Source organism: Prorops nasuta, unplaced genomic scaffold (assembly GCF_024137725.1).
Source record: "Prorops nasuta isolate Cenicafe-Biocafe unplaced genomic scaffold, Cenicafe_Pnas_1.2 PNAS00043, whole genome shotgun sequence".
NCBI classification, from domain to species: domain Eukaryota; kingdom Metazoa; phylum Arthropoda; class Insecta; order Hymenoptera; family Bethylidae; genus Prorops; species Prorops nasuta.
In genome coordinates this window covers 523,713-538,925 of record NW_027116840.1, presented here as the reverse complement: position 1 = coordinate 538,925, position 15,213 = coordinate 523,713, and positions in this window count along the sequence as shown.

Genomic DNA, 15,213 nt, shown 5'->3' with positions numbered 1-15,213 from the left:
GGACTAGGGTAACTCACTTGGTGTCAGGGAGTACTTATATGGGACTAGTGTAACTCACTTGGGGTCAGGGAGTACTTATAAAGGGGCTAGGGTAACTCGCTTGGGGTCAGGGAGTACTTATATGGGACTAGGGTAACTCACTTGGGGTCAGGGAATACTTATATGGGACTAGGGTAACTCACTAGGGGTCAGGGAGTACTTAAATGGGACTAGGGTAACTCACTTGGTGTCAGGGAGTACTTATATGGGACTAGTGTAACTCACTTGGGGTCAGGGAGTACTTATAAAGGGGCTAGGGTAACTCGCTTGGGGTCAGGGAGTACTTATATGGGACTAGGGTAACTCACTTGGGGTCAGGGAGTAATAATGAAGGTTATTGGGTAACTCACTTTTGGTCAGGGAGTACTTATTTGGTACTAGGGTAACTCACTTGGGGTCAGTGAGAACTTCTATGGCACTGCGGTAACTCACTTGGAGTCAGGGAGTACTTATAAAGGGGCTAGGGTAACACACTTGGGGTTAGGGAGTACTTATATGGGACTAGTGTAACTCACTTGGTGTCAGGGAGTACTTATATGGTACTAGGGTAACTCACTTTTGGTCAGGGAGTAATTATAAAAGGGCTAGGGTAACTCTATTGGGGTAAGGGAGTACCTATATGGGACGAAGGTAACTCACTTGGTGTTAGGGAATACCTATATGGGACTAGGGTAACTAACTTGGGGTCAGGGAGCACTAATATGGGATTAGCGTAACTCACTTGGGGTCAGGCGGTACTTATAAAGGGGCTAGGGTAACTCGCTTGGGGTCAGGGAGTACTTATATGGGACTAGTGTAACTCGCTTTGGATCAGGGAGTACGTATAAAGGGGCTAGTGTAACACACTTGGGGTCAGGGAGTACTTATAAAGGGGCTAGTGTAACTCAATTAGGGTAAGGGAGTTCCTATATGGGACTAAGGTAACTCACTTGAGGTTAGGGAGTACTTATATTGGACTAGGGTAACTCACTTGGGGTCAGGGAGTACTTATATGGGACTAGGGTAACTCACTTGGGGTCAGGTAGTACTTATAAAGGGGCTAGGGTAACTCGCTTGGAGCCAGGGACTACTTATAAGGTACTAAGGTAACTCACTTGGGGTCAGGAAGTACTTATATAGGACTAGGGTAACTCACTTAGGATCAGGGAGCACTAATAAAGGGGCTTGGGTAACTCACTTGGGGTCAGGGAGTACTTATATGGGACTAGGGTAACTCACATGGGGTCAGGGAGTACTTATAAAGGGGCTAGGGTAACTCACTTGGGGTCAGGGAGTACTTATATGGGACTAGGGTAATTCGTTTTGGGTCAGGGAGTACTTATAAAGGGGCTAGTGTAACACACTTGAGGTCAGGGAGTACTTATATGGGACTAGGTTACCATACTTGGGTTCAGGGAGTCCTTATATAAGGGCAAGGGCAACTCACTTGGTGTCAGGGAGTACTTATATGAGACTAGGGTAACTCACTTAGTGTCAGGGAGTACTTATAAAGGGGCTAGGGTAACTCGCTTGGAGTCAGGGAGTACTTATAAGGTACTAACGTAACTCACTTGGGGTCAGGGAGTACTTATATGTGACTAGGGTAACTCACTTATTGTCAGGGAGTACTTATATGGCACTAGGGTAACTCAATTAAAGTCAGGAAGTACTTATAAAGGGGCTATTGTAACTCACTTGGTGTCAGGGAGTACTTATATGGCACTAGGGTAACTCGTTTGGGGTCAGGGAGTACTTATATGGCACTAGGATAACTCACTTGGAGTCAGGGAGTACTTATATAGGGGCTAGCGTAACACAATTGTGGTAATGGAGTACATATATGGGACTAATGTAACTCACTTGGGGTCAGGGAGTACTTATAAAGGGGCTAGTGTGACTCACTTGGTGCCAGGGAGTACTTATATGGTACTAGGGTAACTCATTTGGGGGTTAACTTGTACTTATATGGAACCAGGGTAACTCACCTGGGGGCAGGGAGTACTTATAAAGGGGCTAGTGTAACTCACTTGGTGTCAGGGAGTACTTATATGGCACTAGGGTAACTCGTTTGGGGTCAGGGAGTACTTATATGGCACTAGGGAAACTCACTTGGGGTCAGGGAGTAATTATAAAAGTGCTAGGGTAACTCAATTAGGGTAAGGGAGTACCTATATGGAACTAAGGTAACTCACTTGGGGTCAGGGAATACCTATATGGGACTAGGGTAACTCATTAGGGGTCAGGGAGTACTTATATGGGACTAGGGTAACTCGCTTGGGGTCAGGGAGTACTTATGAAGAGGCTAGGGTAACTCACTTGGTGTCAGGGAGTACTTATAAAGGGGCTAGGGTAACACACTTGGGGTCAGGAAGTACTTATATAGGACTAGGGTAACTCACTTAGGGTCAGGGAGTACTAATAAAGGGGCTTGGGTAACTCACTTTGTGTCAGGGAGTACTTATATGGGTCTATGGTAACTCACTTGGGGTCAGGATGTACTTATATGGAACTAGGGTAACTCACGTGGAGGGCAGGGAGTACTTATATGGGACTAGTGTAACTCACTTGGGGTCAGGGTGTACTTATTTGGGACTAGGGTAACTCACTTGGGGTACGGGAGTACTTATATGGGACTAGGGTAACTCATTTGGGGGTTAACTTGTACTTATATGGAACCAGGGTAACTCACCTGGGGTCAGGGAGTACTTATAAAGGGGCTAGTGTAACTCACTTGGTGTCAGGGAGTACTTATATGGCACTAGGGTAACTCGTTTGGGGTCAGGGAGTACTTATATGGCACTAGGATAACTCAGTTGGAGTCAGGGAGTACTTATAAAGGGGCTAGGGTAACACAATTGTGGTCATGGAGTACATATATGGGACTAGTGTAACTCACTTGGGGTCAGGGAGTTCTTATAAAGGGGCTAGTGTAACTCACTTGGTGTCAGGGAGTACTTATATGGTACTAGGGTAACTCACTTGGGGGTTAACTTGTACTTATATGGAACCAGGGTAACTCACCTGGGGTCAGGGAGTACTTATAAAGGGGCTAGTGTAACTCACTTGGTGTCAGGGAGTACTTATATGGCACTAGGGTAACTCATTTGGGGTCAGGGAGTACTTATATGGGACTGGTGTAACTCACATGGGGTCAGGGAGTACTTATAAAGGGGCTAGTGTAACACACTTGGGGTCAGGGAGTACTTATATGGGACTAGGGTAACTCACTTGGAGTCAGGGAGTACTTATAAAGGGGCTAGGGTAACACAATTGTGGTTATGGAGTACTTATATGGGACTAGTGTAACTCATTTGGTGTCAGGGAGTACTTATATGGCACTAGGGTAACTCATTTGGGGGTTAACTTGTACATATATGGAACCAGGGTAACTCACTTGGGGTCAGGGAGTTCTTATAAAGGGGCTAGTGTAACTCACTTGGTGTCAGGGAGTACTTATATGGTACTAGGGTAACTCATTTGGGGGTTAACTTGTACTTATATGGAACCAGGGTAACTCACCTGGGGTCAGGGAGTACTTATAAAGGGGCTAGTGTAACTCACTTGGTGTCAGGGAGTACTTATATGGCACTAGGGTAACTCATTTGGGGTCAGGGAGTACTTATATGGGACTGGTGTAACTCACATGGGGTCAGGGAGTACTTATAAAGGGGCTAGTGTAACACACTTGGGGTCAGGGAGTACTTATATGGGACTAGGGTAACTCACTTGGAGTCAGGGAGTACTTATAAAGGGGCTAGGGTAACACAATTGTGGTTATGGAGTACTTATATGGGACTAGTGTAACTCATTTGGTGTCAGGGAGTACTTATATGGCACTAGGGTAACTCATTTGGGGGTTAACTTGTACATATATGGAACCAGGGTAACTCACTTGGGGTCAGGGAGTTCTTATAAAGGGGCTAGTGTAACTCACTTGGTGTCAGGGAGTACTTATATGGTACTAGGGTAACTCATTTGGGGGTTAACTTGTACTTATATGGAACCAGGGTAACTCACCTGGGGTCAGGGAGTACTTATAAAGGGGCTAGTGTAACTCACTTGGTGTCAGGGAGTACTTATATGGCACTAGGGTAACTCATTTGGGGTCAGGGAGTACTTATATGGGACTGGTGTAACTCACTTGGGGTCAGGGAGTACTTATAAAGGGGCTAGTGTAACTCACTTGGTGTCAGGGAGTACTTATATGTTACTAGGGTAACTCACTTTTGGTCAGGGAGTAATTATAAAAGGGCTAGGGTAACTCAATTGGGGTAAAAGAGTACCTATATGGGACGAAGGTATCTCACTTGGGGTCAGGGAATACCTATATGCGACTAGGGTAACTAACTTGGGGTCAGGGAGTACTTATATGGGACTAGGGTAACTCACCTGGGGTTAAGGAGTACTTATAAGGGACTAGGGTAACTCGCTTTGGGTCGGGGAGTACTTATAAAGGGGCTAGTGTATCTCACTTGGTGTCAGGGAGTACTTATATGGTACTAGGGTAACTCACTTTTGGTCAGGGAGTAATTATAAAAGGGCTAGGGTAACTCTATTGGGGTAAGGGAGTACCTATATGGTACTAGGGTAACTCACTTGAGGTCAGGATGTACTTATATGGGACTAGGGTAACTCACCTGGGGTTAAGGAGTACTTATAAGGGACTAGAGTAACTCACTTGGGGTCAGGGAATACCTATATGGGACTAGGGTAACTCACTTGGGGTTAGGGAGTACTTATAAGGTACTAAGGTAACTCATTTGGGATCAGGAAGTACTTATATGGGATTAGGTTAACTCACTTGAGGTCAGGGAGTAAAAATAAAGGGTCTTGGGTAACTCACTTTGGGTCAGGTAGAACTTATTTGGGACTAGGGTAACTCACTTGGGGTCAGGGAGTACTTATATGGGACTAGGGTAACTCACTTGGGATCATGGAGTACTTATATGGGACTAGGGTAACTTACTTGGGGTCAGGGAGTACTTATATTGTACTAGGGTAACTCACTTGGGGTCAGGGAGTACTTATATGGGACTAGGGTAACTCACTTGGGGTCAGGGAGTACTTATATGGGACTAGTGTAACTCACTTGGGGTCAGGGAGTGCTTATATGGGACTAGAGTAACTCGCAATGGGTCAGGGATTAATTATATGGGACTAGGGTAACTCGCATTGTGTCATCGAGCACTTATATGGCACTAGGGTAACTCATTTGGGGTCAAGGAGTAATTTTAAAAGGGCTAGGATAACTCAATTAGGGTAAGGAAGTACCTATATGGGACTAAGGTAACTCACTTGGGGTCAGGGAATACCTATATGGGACTAGGGTAACTCACTTGGGGTTAGGGAGTACTTATAAGGTACTAAGGTAACTCATTTGGGATCAGGAAGTACTTATATGGGACTGGTGTAACTCACTTGGGGTCAGGGAGTACTTATAAAGGGGCTAGTGTAACTCACTTGGTGTCAGGGAGTACTTAAATGGGACTAGGGTAACTCATTAGGTGTCAGGGAGTACTTATATGGGACTAGTGTAACTCACTTGGGGTCAGGGAGTACTTATAAAGGGGCTAGGGTAACTCGCTTGGGGTCAGGGAGTACTTATATGGGACTAGGGTAACTCACTTGGGGTCAGGGAGTAATAATGAAGGGTATTGGGTAACTCACTTTTGGTCAGGGAGTACTTATTTGGTACTAGGGTAACTCACTTGGGGTCAGTGAGAACTTCTATGGCACTGCGGTAACTCACTTGGAGTCAAGGAGTACTTATAAAGGGGCTAGGGTAACACACTTGGGGTTAGGGAGTACTTATATGGGACTAGTGTAACTCACTTGGTGTCAGGGAGTACTTATATGGTACTAGGGTAACTCACTTTTGGTCAGGGAGTAATTATAAAAGGGCTAGGGTAACTCTATTGGGGTAAGGGAGTACCTATATGGGACGAAGGTAACTCACTTGGTGTTAGGGAATACCTATATGGGACTAGGGTAACTAACTTGGGGTCAGGGAGCACTAATATGGGACTAGCGTAACTCACTTGGGGTCAGGCGGTACTTATAAAGTGGCTAGGGTAACTCGCTTGGGGTCAGGGAGTACTTATATGGGACTAGTGTAACTCGCTTTGGGTCAGGGAGTACGTATAAAGGGGCTAGTGTAACACACTTGGGGTCAGGGAGTACTTATAAAGGGGCTAGTGTAACTCAATTAGGGTAAGGGAGTTCCTATATGGGACTAAGGTAACTCACTTGAGGTTAGGGAGTACTTATTTTGGACTAGGGTAACTCACTTGGGGTCAGGGAGTACTTATATGGGACTAGGGTAACTCACTTGGGGTCAGGTAGTACTTATAAAGGGGCTAGGGTAACTCGCTTGGAGCCAGGGACTACTTATAAGGTACTAAGGTAACTCACTTGGGGTCAGGAAGTAATTATAAAAGGGCTAGGGTAACTCTATTGGGGTAAGGGAGTACCTATATGGGACGAAGGTAACTCACTTGGTGTTAGGGAATACCTATATGGGACTAGGGTAACTAACTTGGGGTCAGGGAGCACTAATATGGCACTAGGGTAACTCACTAGGGGTCAGGGAGTACTTAAATGGGACTAGGGTAACTCACTTGGTGTCAGGGGGTACTTATATGGGACTAGTGTAACTCACTTGGGGTCAGGGAGTACTTATAAAGGGGCTAGGGTAACTCGCTTGGGGTCAGGGAGTACTTATATGGGACTAGGGTAACTCACTTGGGGTCAGGGAGTAATAATGAAGGGTATTGGGTAACTCACTTTTGGTCAGGGAGTACTTATTTGGTACTAGGGTAACTCACTTGGGGTCAGTGAGAACTTCTGTGGCACTGCGGTAACTCACTTGGAGTCAGGGAGTACTTATAAAGGGGCTAGGGTAACACACTTGGGGTTAGGGAGTACTTATATGGGACTAGTGTAACTCACTTGGTGTCAGGGAGTACTTATATGGTACTAGGGTAACTCACTTTTGGTCAGGGAGTAATTATAAAAGGGCTAGGGTAACTCTATTGGGGTAAGGGAGTACCTATATGGGACGAAGGTAACTCACTTGGTGTTAGGGAATACCTATATGGGACTAGGGTAACTAACTTGGGGTCAGGGAGCACTAATATGGGACTAGCGTAACTCACTTGGGGTCAGGCGGTACTTATAAAGGGGCTAGGGTAACTCGCTTGGGGTCAGGGAGTACTTATATGGGACTAGTGTAACTCGCTTTGGGTCAGGGAGTACGTATAAAGGGGCTAGTGTAACACACTTGGGGTCAGGGAGTACTTATAAAGGGGCTAGTGTAACTCAATTAGGGTAAGGGAGTTCCTATATGGGACTAAGGTAACTCACTTGAGGTTAGGGAGTACTTATATTGGACTAGGGTAACTCACTTGGGGTCAGGGAGTACTTATATGGGACTAGTATAACTCACTTGGGGTCAGGGAGTACTTATTTGGGACTAGGGTAACTCACTTGGGGTCAGGGAGTACTTATATAGGGGCTAGCGTAACACAATTGTGGTAATGGAGTACATATATGGGACTAATGTAACTCACTTGGGGTCAGGGAGTACTTATAAAGGGGCTAGTGTGACTCACTTGGTGCCAGGGAGTACTTATATGGTACTAGGGTAACTCATTTGGGGGTTAACTTGTACTTATATGGAACCAGGGTAACTCACCTGGGGGCAGGGAGTACTTATAAAGGGGCTAGTGTAACTCACTTGGTGTCAGGGAGTACTTATATGGCACTAGGGTAACTCGTTTGGGGTCAGGGAGTACTTATATGGCACTAGGGAAACTCACTTGGGGTCAGGGAGTAATTATAAAAGGGCTAGGGTAACTCAATTAGGGTAAGGGAGTACCTATATGGAACTAAGGTAACTCACTTGGGGTCAGGGAATACCTATATGGGACTAGGGTAACTCATTAGGGGTCAGGGGGTACTTATATGGGACTAGGGTAACTCACTTGGGGTCAGGTAGTACTTATAAAGGGGCTAGGGTAACTCGCTTTTGGTCAGGGAGTACTTATTTGGTACTAGGGTAACTCACTTGGGGTCAGTGAGAACTTCTATGGCACTGCGGTAACTCACTTGGAGTCAGGGAGTACTTATAAAGGGGCTAGGGTAACACACTTGGGGTTAGGGAGTACTTATATGGGACTAGTGTAACTCACTTGGTTTCAGGGAGTACTTATATGGTACTAGGGTAACTCACTTTTGGTCAGGGAGTAATTATAAAAGGGCTAGGGTAACTCTATTGGGGTAAGGGAGTACCTATATGGGACGAAGGTAACTCACTTGGTGTTAGGGAATACCTATATGGGACTAGGGTAACTAACTTGGGGTCAGGGAGCACTAATATGGGACTAGCGTAACTCACTTGGGGTCAGGCGGTACTTATAAAGGGGCTAGGGTAACTCGCTTGGGGTCAGGGAGTACTTATATGGGACTAGTGTAACTCGCTTTGGGTCAGGGAGTACGTATAAAGGGGCTAGTGTAACACACTTGGGGTCAGGGAGTACTTATAAAGGGGCTAGTGTAACTCAATTAGGGTAAGGGAGTTCCTATATGGGACTAAGGTAACTCACTTGAGGTTAGGGAGTACTTATATTGGACTAGGGTAACTCACTTGGGGTCAGGGAGTACTTATATGGGACTAGTATAACTCACTTGGGGTCAGGGAGTACTTATTTGGGACTAGGGTAACTCACTTGGGGTCAGGGAGTACTTATATAGGGGCTAGCGTAACACAATTGTGGTAATGGAGTACATATATGGGACTAATGTAACTCACTTGGGGTCAGGGAGTACTTATAAAGGGGCTAGTGTGACTCACTTGGTGCCAGGGAGTACTTATATGGTACTAGGGTAACTCATTTGGGGGTTAACTTGTACTTATATGGAACCAGGGTAACTCACCTGGGGGCAGGGAGTACTTATAAAGGGGCTAGTGTAACTCACTTGGTGTCAGGGAGTACTTATATGGCACTAGGGTAACTCGTTTGGGGTCAGGGAGTACTTATATGGCACTAGGGAAACTCACTTGGGGTCAGGGAGTAATTATAAAAGGGCTAGGGTAACTCAATTAGGGTAAGGGAGTACCTATATGGAACTAAGGTAACTCACTTGGGGTCAGGGAATACCTATATGGGACTAGGGTAACTCATTAGGGGTCAGGGGGTACTTATATGGGACTAGGGTAACTCGCTTGGGGTCAGGGAGTACTTATGAAGAGGCTAGGGTAACACACTTGGTGTCAGGGAGTACTTATAAAGGGGCTAGGGTAACACACTTGGGGTCAGGAAGTACTTATATAGGACTAGGGTAACTCACTTAGGGTCAGGGAGTACTAATAAAGGGGCTTGGGTAACTCACTTTGTGTCAGGGAGTACTTATATGGGTCTAGGGTAACTCACTTGGGGTCAGGATGTACTTATATGGAACTAGGGTTACTCACGTGGGGGTCAGGGAGTACTTATATGGGACTAGTGTAACTCACTTGGGGTCAGGGAGTACTTATTTGGGACTAGGGTAACTCACTTGGGGTCAGGGAGTACTTATAAAGGGGCTAGGGTAACACAATTGTGGTTATGGAGTACTTATATGGGACTAGTGTAACTCATTTGGTGTCAGGGAGTACTTATATGGCACTAGGGTAACTCATTTGGGGGTTAACTTGTACATATATGGAACCAGGGTAACTCACCTGGGGTCAGGGAGTACTTATAAAGGGGCTAGGGTAACTCACTTGGGGTCAGGGAGTACCTATATGGGACTAAGGTAACTCACTTGGTGTCAGGGAATAACTATATGGGACTAGGGTAACTCACTTGGGATCATGGAGTACTTATATGGGACTAGGGTAACTCACTTGGTGTCAGGGAGTACTTATATGGGACTAGGGTAACTCGCATTGGGTTAGGGAGTACTTATATGGTACTAGGGTAACTCACTTGGGGGTTAACTTGAACTTATATGGAACCAGGGTAACTCACTTGGGGGCAGGGAGTACATTGTGGGACTAGGGTACCTTACTTGAGGTCAGGGAGTACTCATAAGGGACTAGGGTAACCCGCTTGGGGTCAGGGAGTACTTATAAAGAGGCTAGGGTAACTCACTTGGTGTCAGGGAGTACTTATAAAGGGGCTAGGGTAACACACTTGGGGTCAGGGAGTACTTATATGGGATTAGGGTAATTCGTTTTGGGTCAGGGAGTACTTATAAAGGGGCTAGTGTAACACACTTGAGGTCAGGGAGTACTTATATGGGACTAGGTTACCATACTTGGGTTCAGGGAGTCCTTATATAAGGGCTAGGGCAACTCACTTGGTGTCAGGGAGTACTTATATGAGACTAGGGTAACTCACTTAGTGTCAGGGAGTACTTATAAAGGGGCTAGGGTAACTCGCTTGGAGCCAGGAGTACTTATATGGGACTAGTGTAACTCACTTGGGGTCAGGGAGTACTTATATGGGACTAGGGTAACTCACATGGGGTCAGGGAGTACTTATATGGGACTAGGGTAACTCGCATTGGGTTAGGGAGTACTTATATGGTACTAGGGTAACTCACTTGGGGGTTAACTTGAACTTATATGGAACCAGGGTAACTCACTTGGGGGCAGGGAGTACTTTGTGGGACTAGGGTACCTTACTTGAGGTCAGGGAGTACTCATAAGGGACTAGGGTAACCCGCTTGGGGTCAGGGAGTACTTATAAAGAGGCTAGGGTAACTCACTTGGTGTCAGGGAGTACTTATAAAGGGGCTAGGGTAACACACTTGGGGTCAGGGAGTACTTATAAGGTACTAAGGTAACTCACTTGGGGTCAGGAAGTACTTATATAGGACTAGGGTAACTCACTTAGGATCAGGGAGCACTAATAAAGGGGCTTGGGTAACTCACTTTGTGTCAGGGAGTACTTATATGGGTCTAGGGTAACTCACTTGGGGTCAGGATGTACTTATATGGAACTAGGGTAACTCACATGGGGGTCAGGGAGTCCTTATATGGGACTAGTGTAACTCACTTGGGGTCAGGGAGTACTTATTTGGGACTAGGGTAACTCACTTGGGGTCAGGGAGTACTTATATGGGACTAGTGTAACTCACTTGGGGTCAGGGAGTACTTATATGGGACTAGGGTAACTCACATGGGGTCAGGGAGTACTTATAAAGGGGCTAGGGTAACTCACTTGGGGTCAGGGAGTACTTATATGGGATTAGGGTAATTCGTTTTGGGTCAGGGAGTACTTATAAAGGGGCTAGTGTAACACACTTGAGGTCAGGGAGTACTTATATGGGACTAGGTTACCATACTTGGGTTCAGGGAGTCCTTAAATAAGGGCTAGGGCAACTCACTTGGTGTCAGGGAGTACTTATATGAGACTAGGGTAACTCACTTAGTGTCAGGGAGTACTTATAAAGGGGCTAGGGTAACTCGCTTGGAGTCAGGGAGTACTTATAAGGTACTAACGTAACTCACTTGGGGTCAGGAAGTACTTATATGGGACTAGGGTAACTCACTTGGGGTCAGGGAGTAATAATGAAGGGTCTTTGGTAACTCACTTTGGTTCAGGGAGTACTTAATTGGGACTAGGATAACTTACTTGGGGTCAGGGAGTACTTATATGTGACTAGGGTAACTCACTTATTGTCAGGGAGTACTTATATGACACTAGGGTAACTCAATTAAAGTCAGGAAGTACTTATAAAGGGGCTATTGTAACTCACTTGGTGTCAGGGAGTACTTATATGGCACTAGGGTAACTCGTTTGGGGTCAGGGTGTACTTATATGGCACTAGGATAACTCACTTGGAGTCAGGGAGTACTTATATAGGGGCTAGCGTAACACAATTGTGGTAATGGAGTACATATATGGGACTAATGTAACTCACTTGGGGTCAGGGAGTACTTATAAAGGGGCTAGTGTGACTCACTTGGTGCCAGGGAGTACTTATATGGTACTAAGGTAACTCATTTGGGGGTTAACTTGTACTTATATGGAACCAGGGTAACTCAACTGGGGTCAGGGAGTACTTATAAAGGGGCTAGTGTAACTCACTTGGTGTCAGGGAGTACTTATATGGCACTAGGGTAACTCGTTTGGGGTCAGGGAGTACTTATATGGCACTAGGGAAACTCACTTGGGGTCAGGGAGTAATTATAAAAGGGCTAGGGTAACTCAATTAGGGTAAGGGAGTACCTATATGGAACTAAGGTAACTCACTTGGGGTCAGGGAGTACCTATATGGGACTAGGGTAACTCACTAGGGGTCAGGGAGTACTTATATGGGACTAGGGTAACTCGCTTGGGGTCAGGGAGTACTTATGAAGAGGCTAGGGTAACTCACTTGGTGTCAGGGAGTACTTATAAAGGGGCTAGGGTAACACACTTGGGGTCAGGGAGTACTGATATGGGACTAGGGTAACTCACTTGGGGTCAGGTAGTACTTATAAAGGGGCTAGGGTAACTCGCTTGGAGCCAGGGACTACTTATAAGGTACTAAGGTAACTCACTTAGGGTCAGGGAGTACTTATTTGGGACTAGGATAACTCACTTTGGGTCAGGGAGTACTTATATATGACTAGGGTAACTCACTTATTGTCAGGGAGTACTTATATGGCATTAAGGTAACTCAATTAAACTCAGGAAGTACTTAAAAAGGGGCTAGTGTAACACACTTGGGGTCAGGGAGTACTTATATGGGACAAGGGTAACTCACTTGGAGTCAGGGAGTACTTATAAAGGGGCTAGGGTAACACAATTGTGGTTATGGAGTACTTATATGGGACTAGTGTAACTCATTTGGTGTCAGGGAGTACTTATATGGCACTAGGGTAACTCATTTGGGGGTTAACTTGTACATATATGGAACCAGGGTAACTCACCTGGGGTCAGGGAGTACTTATAAAGGGGCTAGTGTAACTCACTTGGTGTCAGGGAGTACTTATATGGCACTAGGGTAACTCGTTTGGGGTCAGGGAGTACTTATATGGCACTAGGATAACTCAGTTGGAGTCAGGGAGTACTTATAAAGGGGCTAGGGTAACACAATTGTGGTCATGGAGTACATATATGGGACTAGTGTAACTCACTTGGGGTCAGGGAGTTCTTATAAAGGGGCTAGTGTAACTCACTTGGTGTCAGGGAGTACTTATATGGTACTAGGGTAACTCATTTGGGGGTTAACTTGTACTTATATGGAACCAGGGTAACTCACCTGGGGTTAGGGAGTACTTATAAAGGGGCTAGTGTAACTCACTTGGTGTCAGGGAGTACTTATATGGCACTAGGGTAACTCGTTTGGGGTCAGGGAGTACTTATATGGCACTAGGGAAACTCACTTGGGGTCAGGGAGTAGTTATAAAAGGGCTAGGGTAACTCAATTAGGGTAAGGGAGTACCTATATGGGACTAAGGTAACTCACTTGGGGTCAGGGAATACCTATATGGGACTAGGGTAACTCACTTGGGATCATGGAGTACTTATATGGGACTAGGGTAACTCACTTGGTGTCAGGGAGTACTTATATGGGACTAGTGTAACTCACTTTGGGTCAGGGAGTACTTATATGGGACTAGTGTAACTCACTTGGTGTCAGGAAGTACTTATATGGGACTAGGGTAACTCACTTGTGGTCAGGGAGTACTTATATGGGACTAGTGTAACTCACTTGGGGTCAGGGAGTACTTATATGGGACTAGAGTAACTCGCATTGGGTCAGGGAGTACTTACATGGCACTAGGGTAACTCACACGGGGTCAGGGAGTAATTATAAAAGGGCTAGGGTAACTCAATTAGGGTAAGGGTGTACCTATATGGGACTAAAGTAACTCACTTGGGGTCAGGGAATAACTATATGGGACTAGGGTAACTCACTTGGGATCATGGAGTACTTATATGGGACTAGGGTAACTCACTTGGTGTCAGGGAGTACTTATATGGGACTAGTGTAACTCACTTTGGGTCAGGGAGTACTTATATGGGACTAGTGTAACTCACTTGGTGTCAGGGAGTACTTATATGGTACTAGGGTAAATCACTTTTGGTCAGGGAGTAATTATAAAAGGGCTAGGGTAACTCTATTGGGGTAAGGGAGTACCTATATGGGACGAAGGTAACTTACTTGGTGTTAGGGAATACCTATATGGGACTAGGGTAACTAACTTGGGGTCAGGGAGCACTAATATGGGACTAGCGTAACTCACTTGGGGTCAGGCGGTACTTATAAAGGGGCTAGGGTAACTCGCTTGGGGTCAGGGAGTACTTATATGGGACTAGTGTAACTCGCTTTGGGTCAGGGAGTACGTATAAAGGGGCTAGTGTAACACACTTGGGGTCAGGGAGTACTTATAAAGGGGCTAGTGTAACTCAATTAAGGTAAGGGAGTTCCTATATGGGACTAAGGTAACTCACTTGAGGTTAGGGAGTACTTCTATTGGACTAGGGTAACTCACTTGGGGTCAGGGAGTACTTATATGGGACTAGGGTAACTCACTTGGGGTCAGGTAGTACTTATAAAGGGGCTAGGGTAACTCGCTTGGAGCCAGGGACTACTTATAAGGTACTAAGGTAACTCACTTGGGGTCAGGAAGTACTTATATGTTACTAGGGTAACTCACTTTTGGTCAGGGAGTAATTATAAAAGGGCTAGGGTAACTCAATTGGGGTAAAAGAGTACCTATATGGGACGAAGGTATCTCACTTGGGGTCAGGGAATACCTATATGCGACTAGGGTAACTAACTTGGGGTCAGGGAGTACTTATATGGGACTAGGGTAAATCACTTGGGGGCAGGGGGTACTTATAAAGGGGCTAGGGTAACTCGCTTGGGGTCAGGGAGTACTTATATGGGACTAGGGTAACTCGCTTTGGGTCAGGGAGTACTTATAAAGGGGCTAGTGTAATACACTTGGGGTCAGGGAGTACTTATATGGGACTACGGTAACTCGCTTTGGGTCAGGGAGTACTTATAAAGGGGCTAGTGTAACCCAATTAGGGTAAGGGAGTACCTATATGGGACTAAGGTAACTCACTTGAGGTCAGGGAATACCTATATTGTACTAGGATAACTCACTTGGGGTCAGGGAGTACTTATATGGGACTAGGGTAACTCACTTGGGATCATGGAGTACTTATATGGGACTAGGGTACCTTACTTGGGGTCAGGGAGTACTAA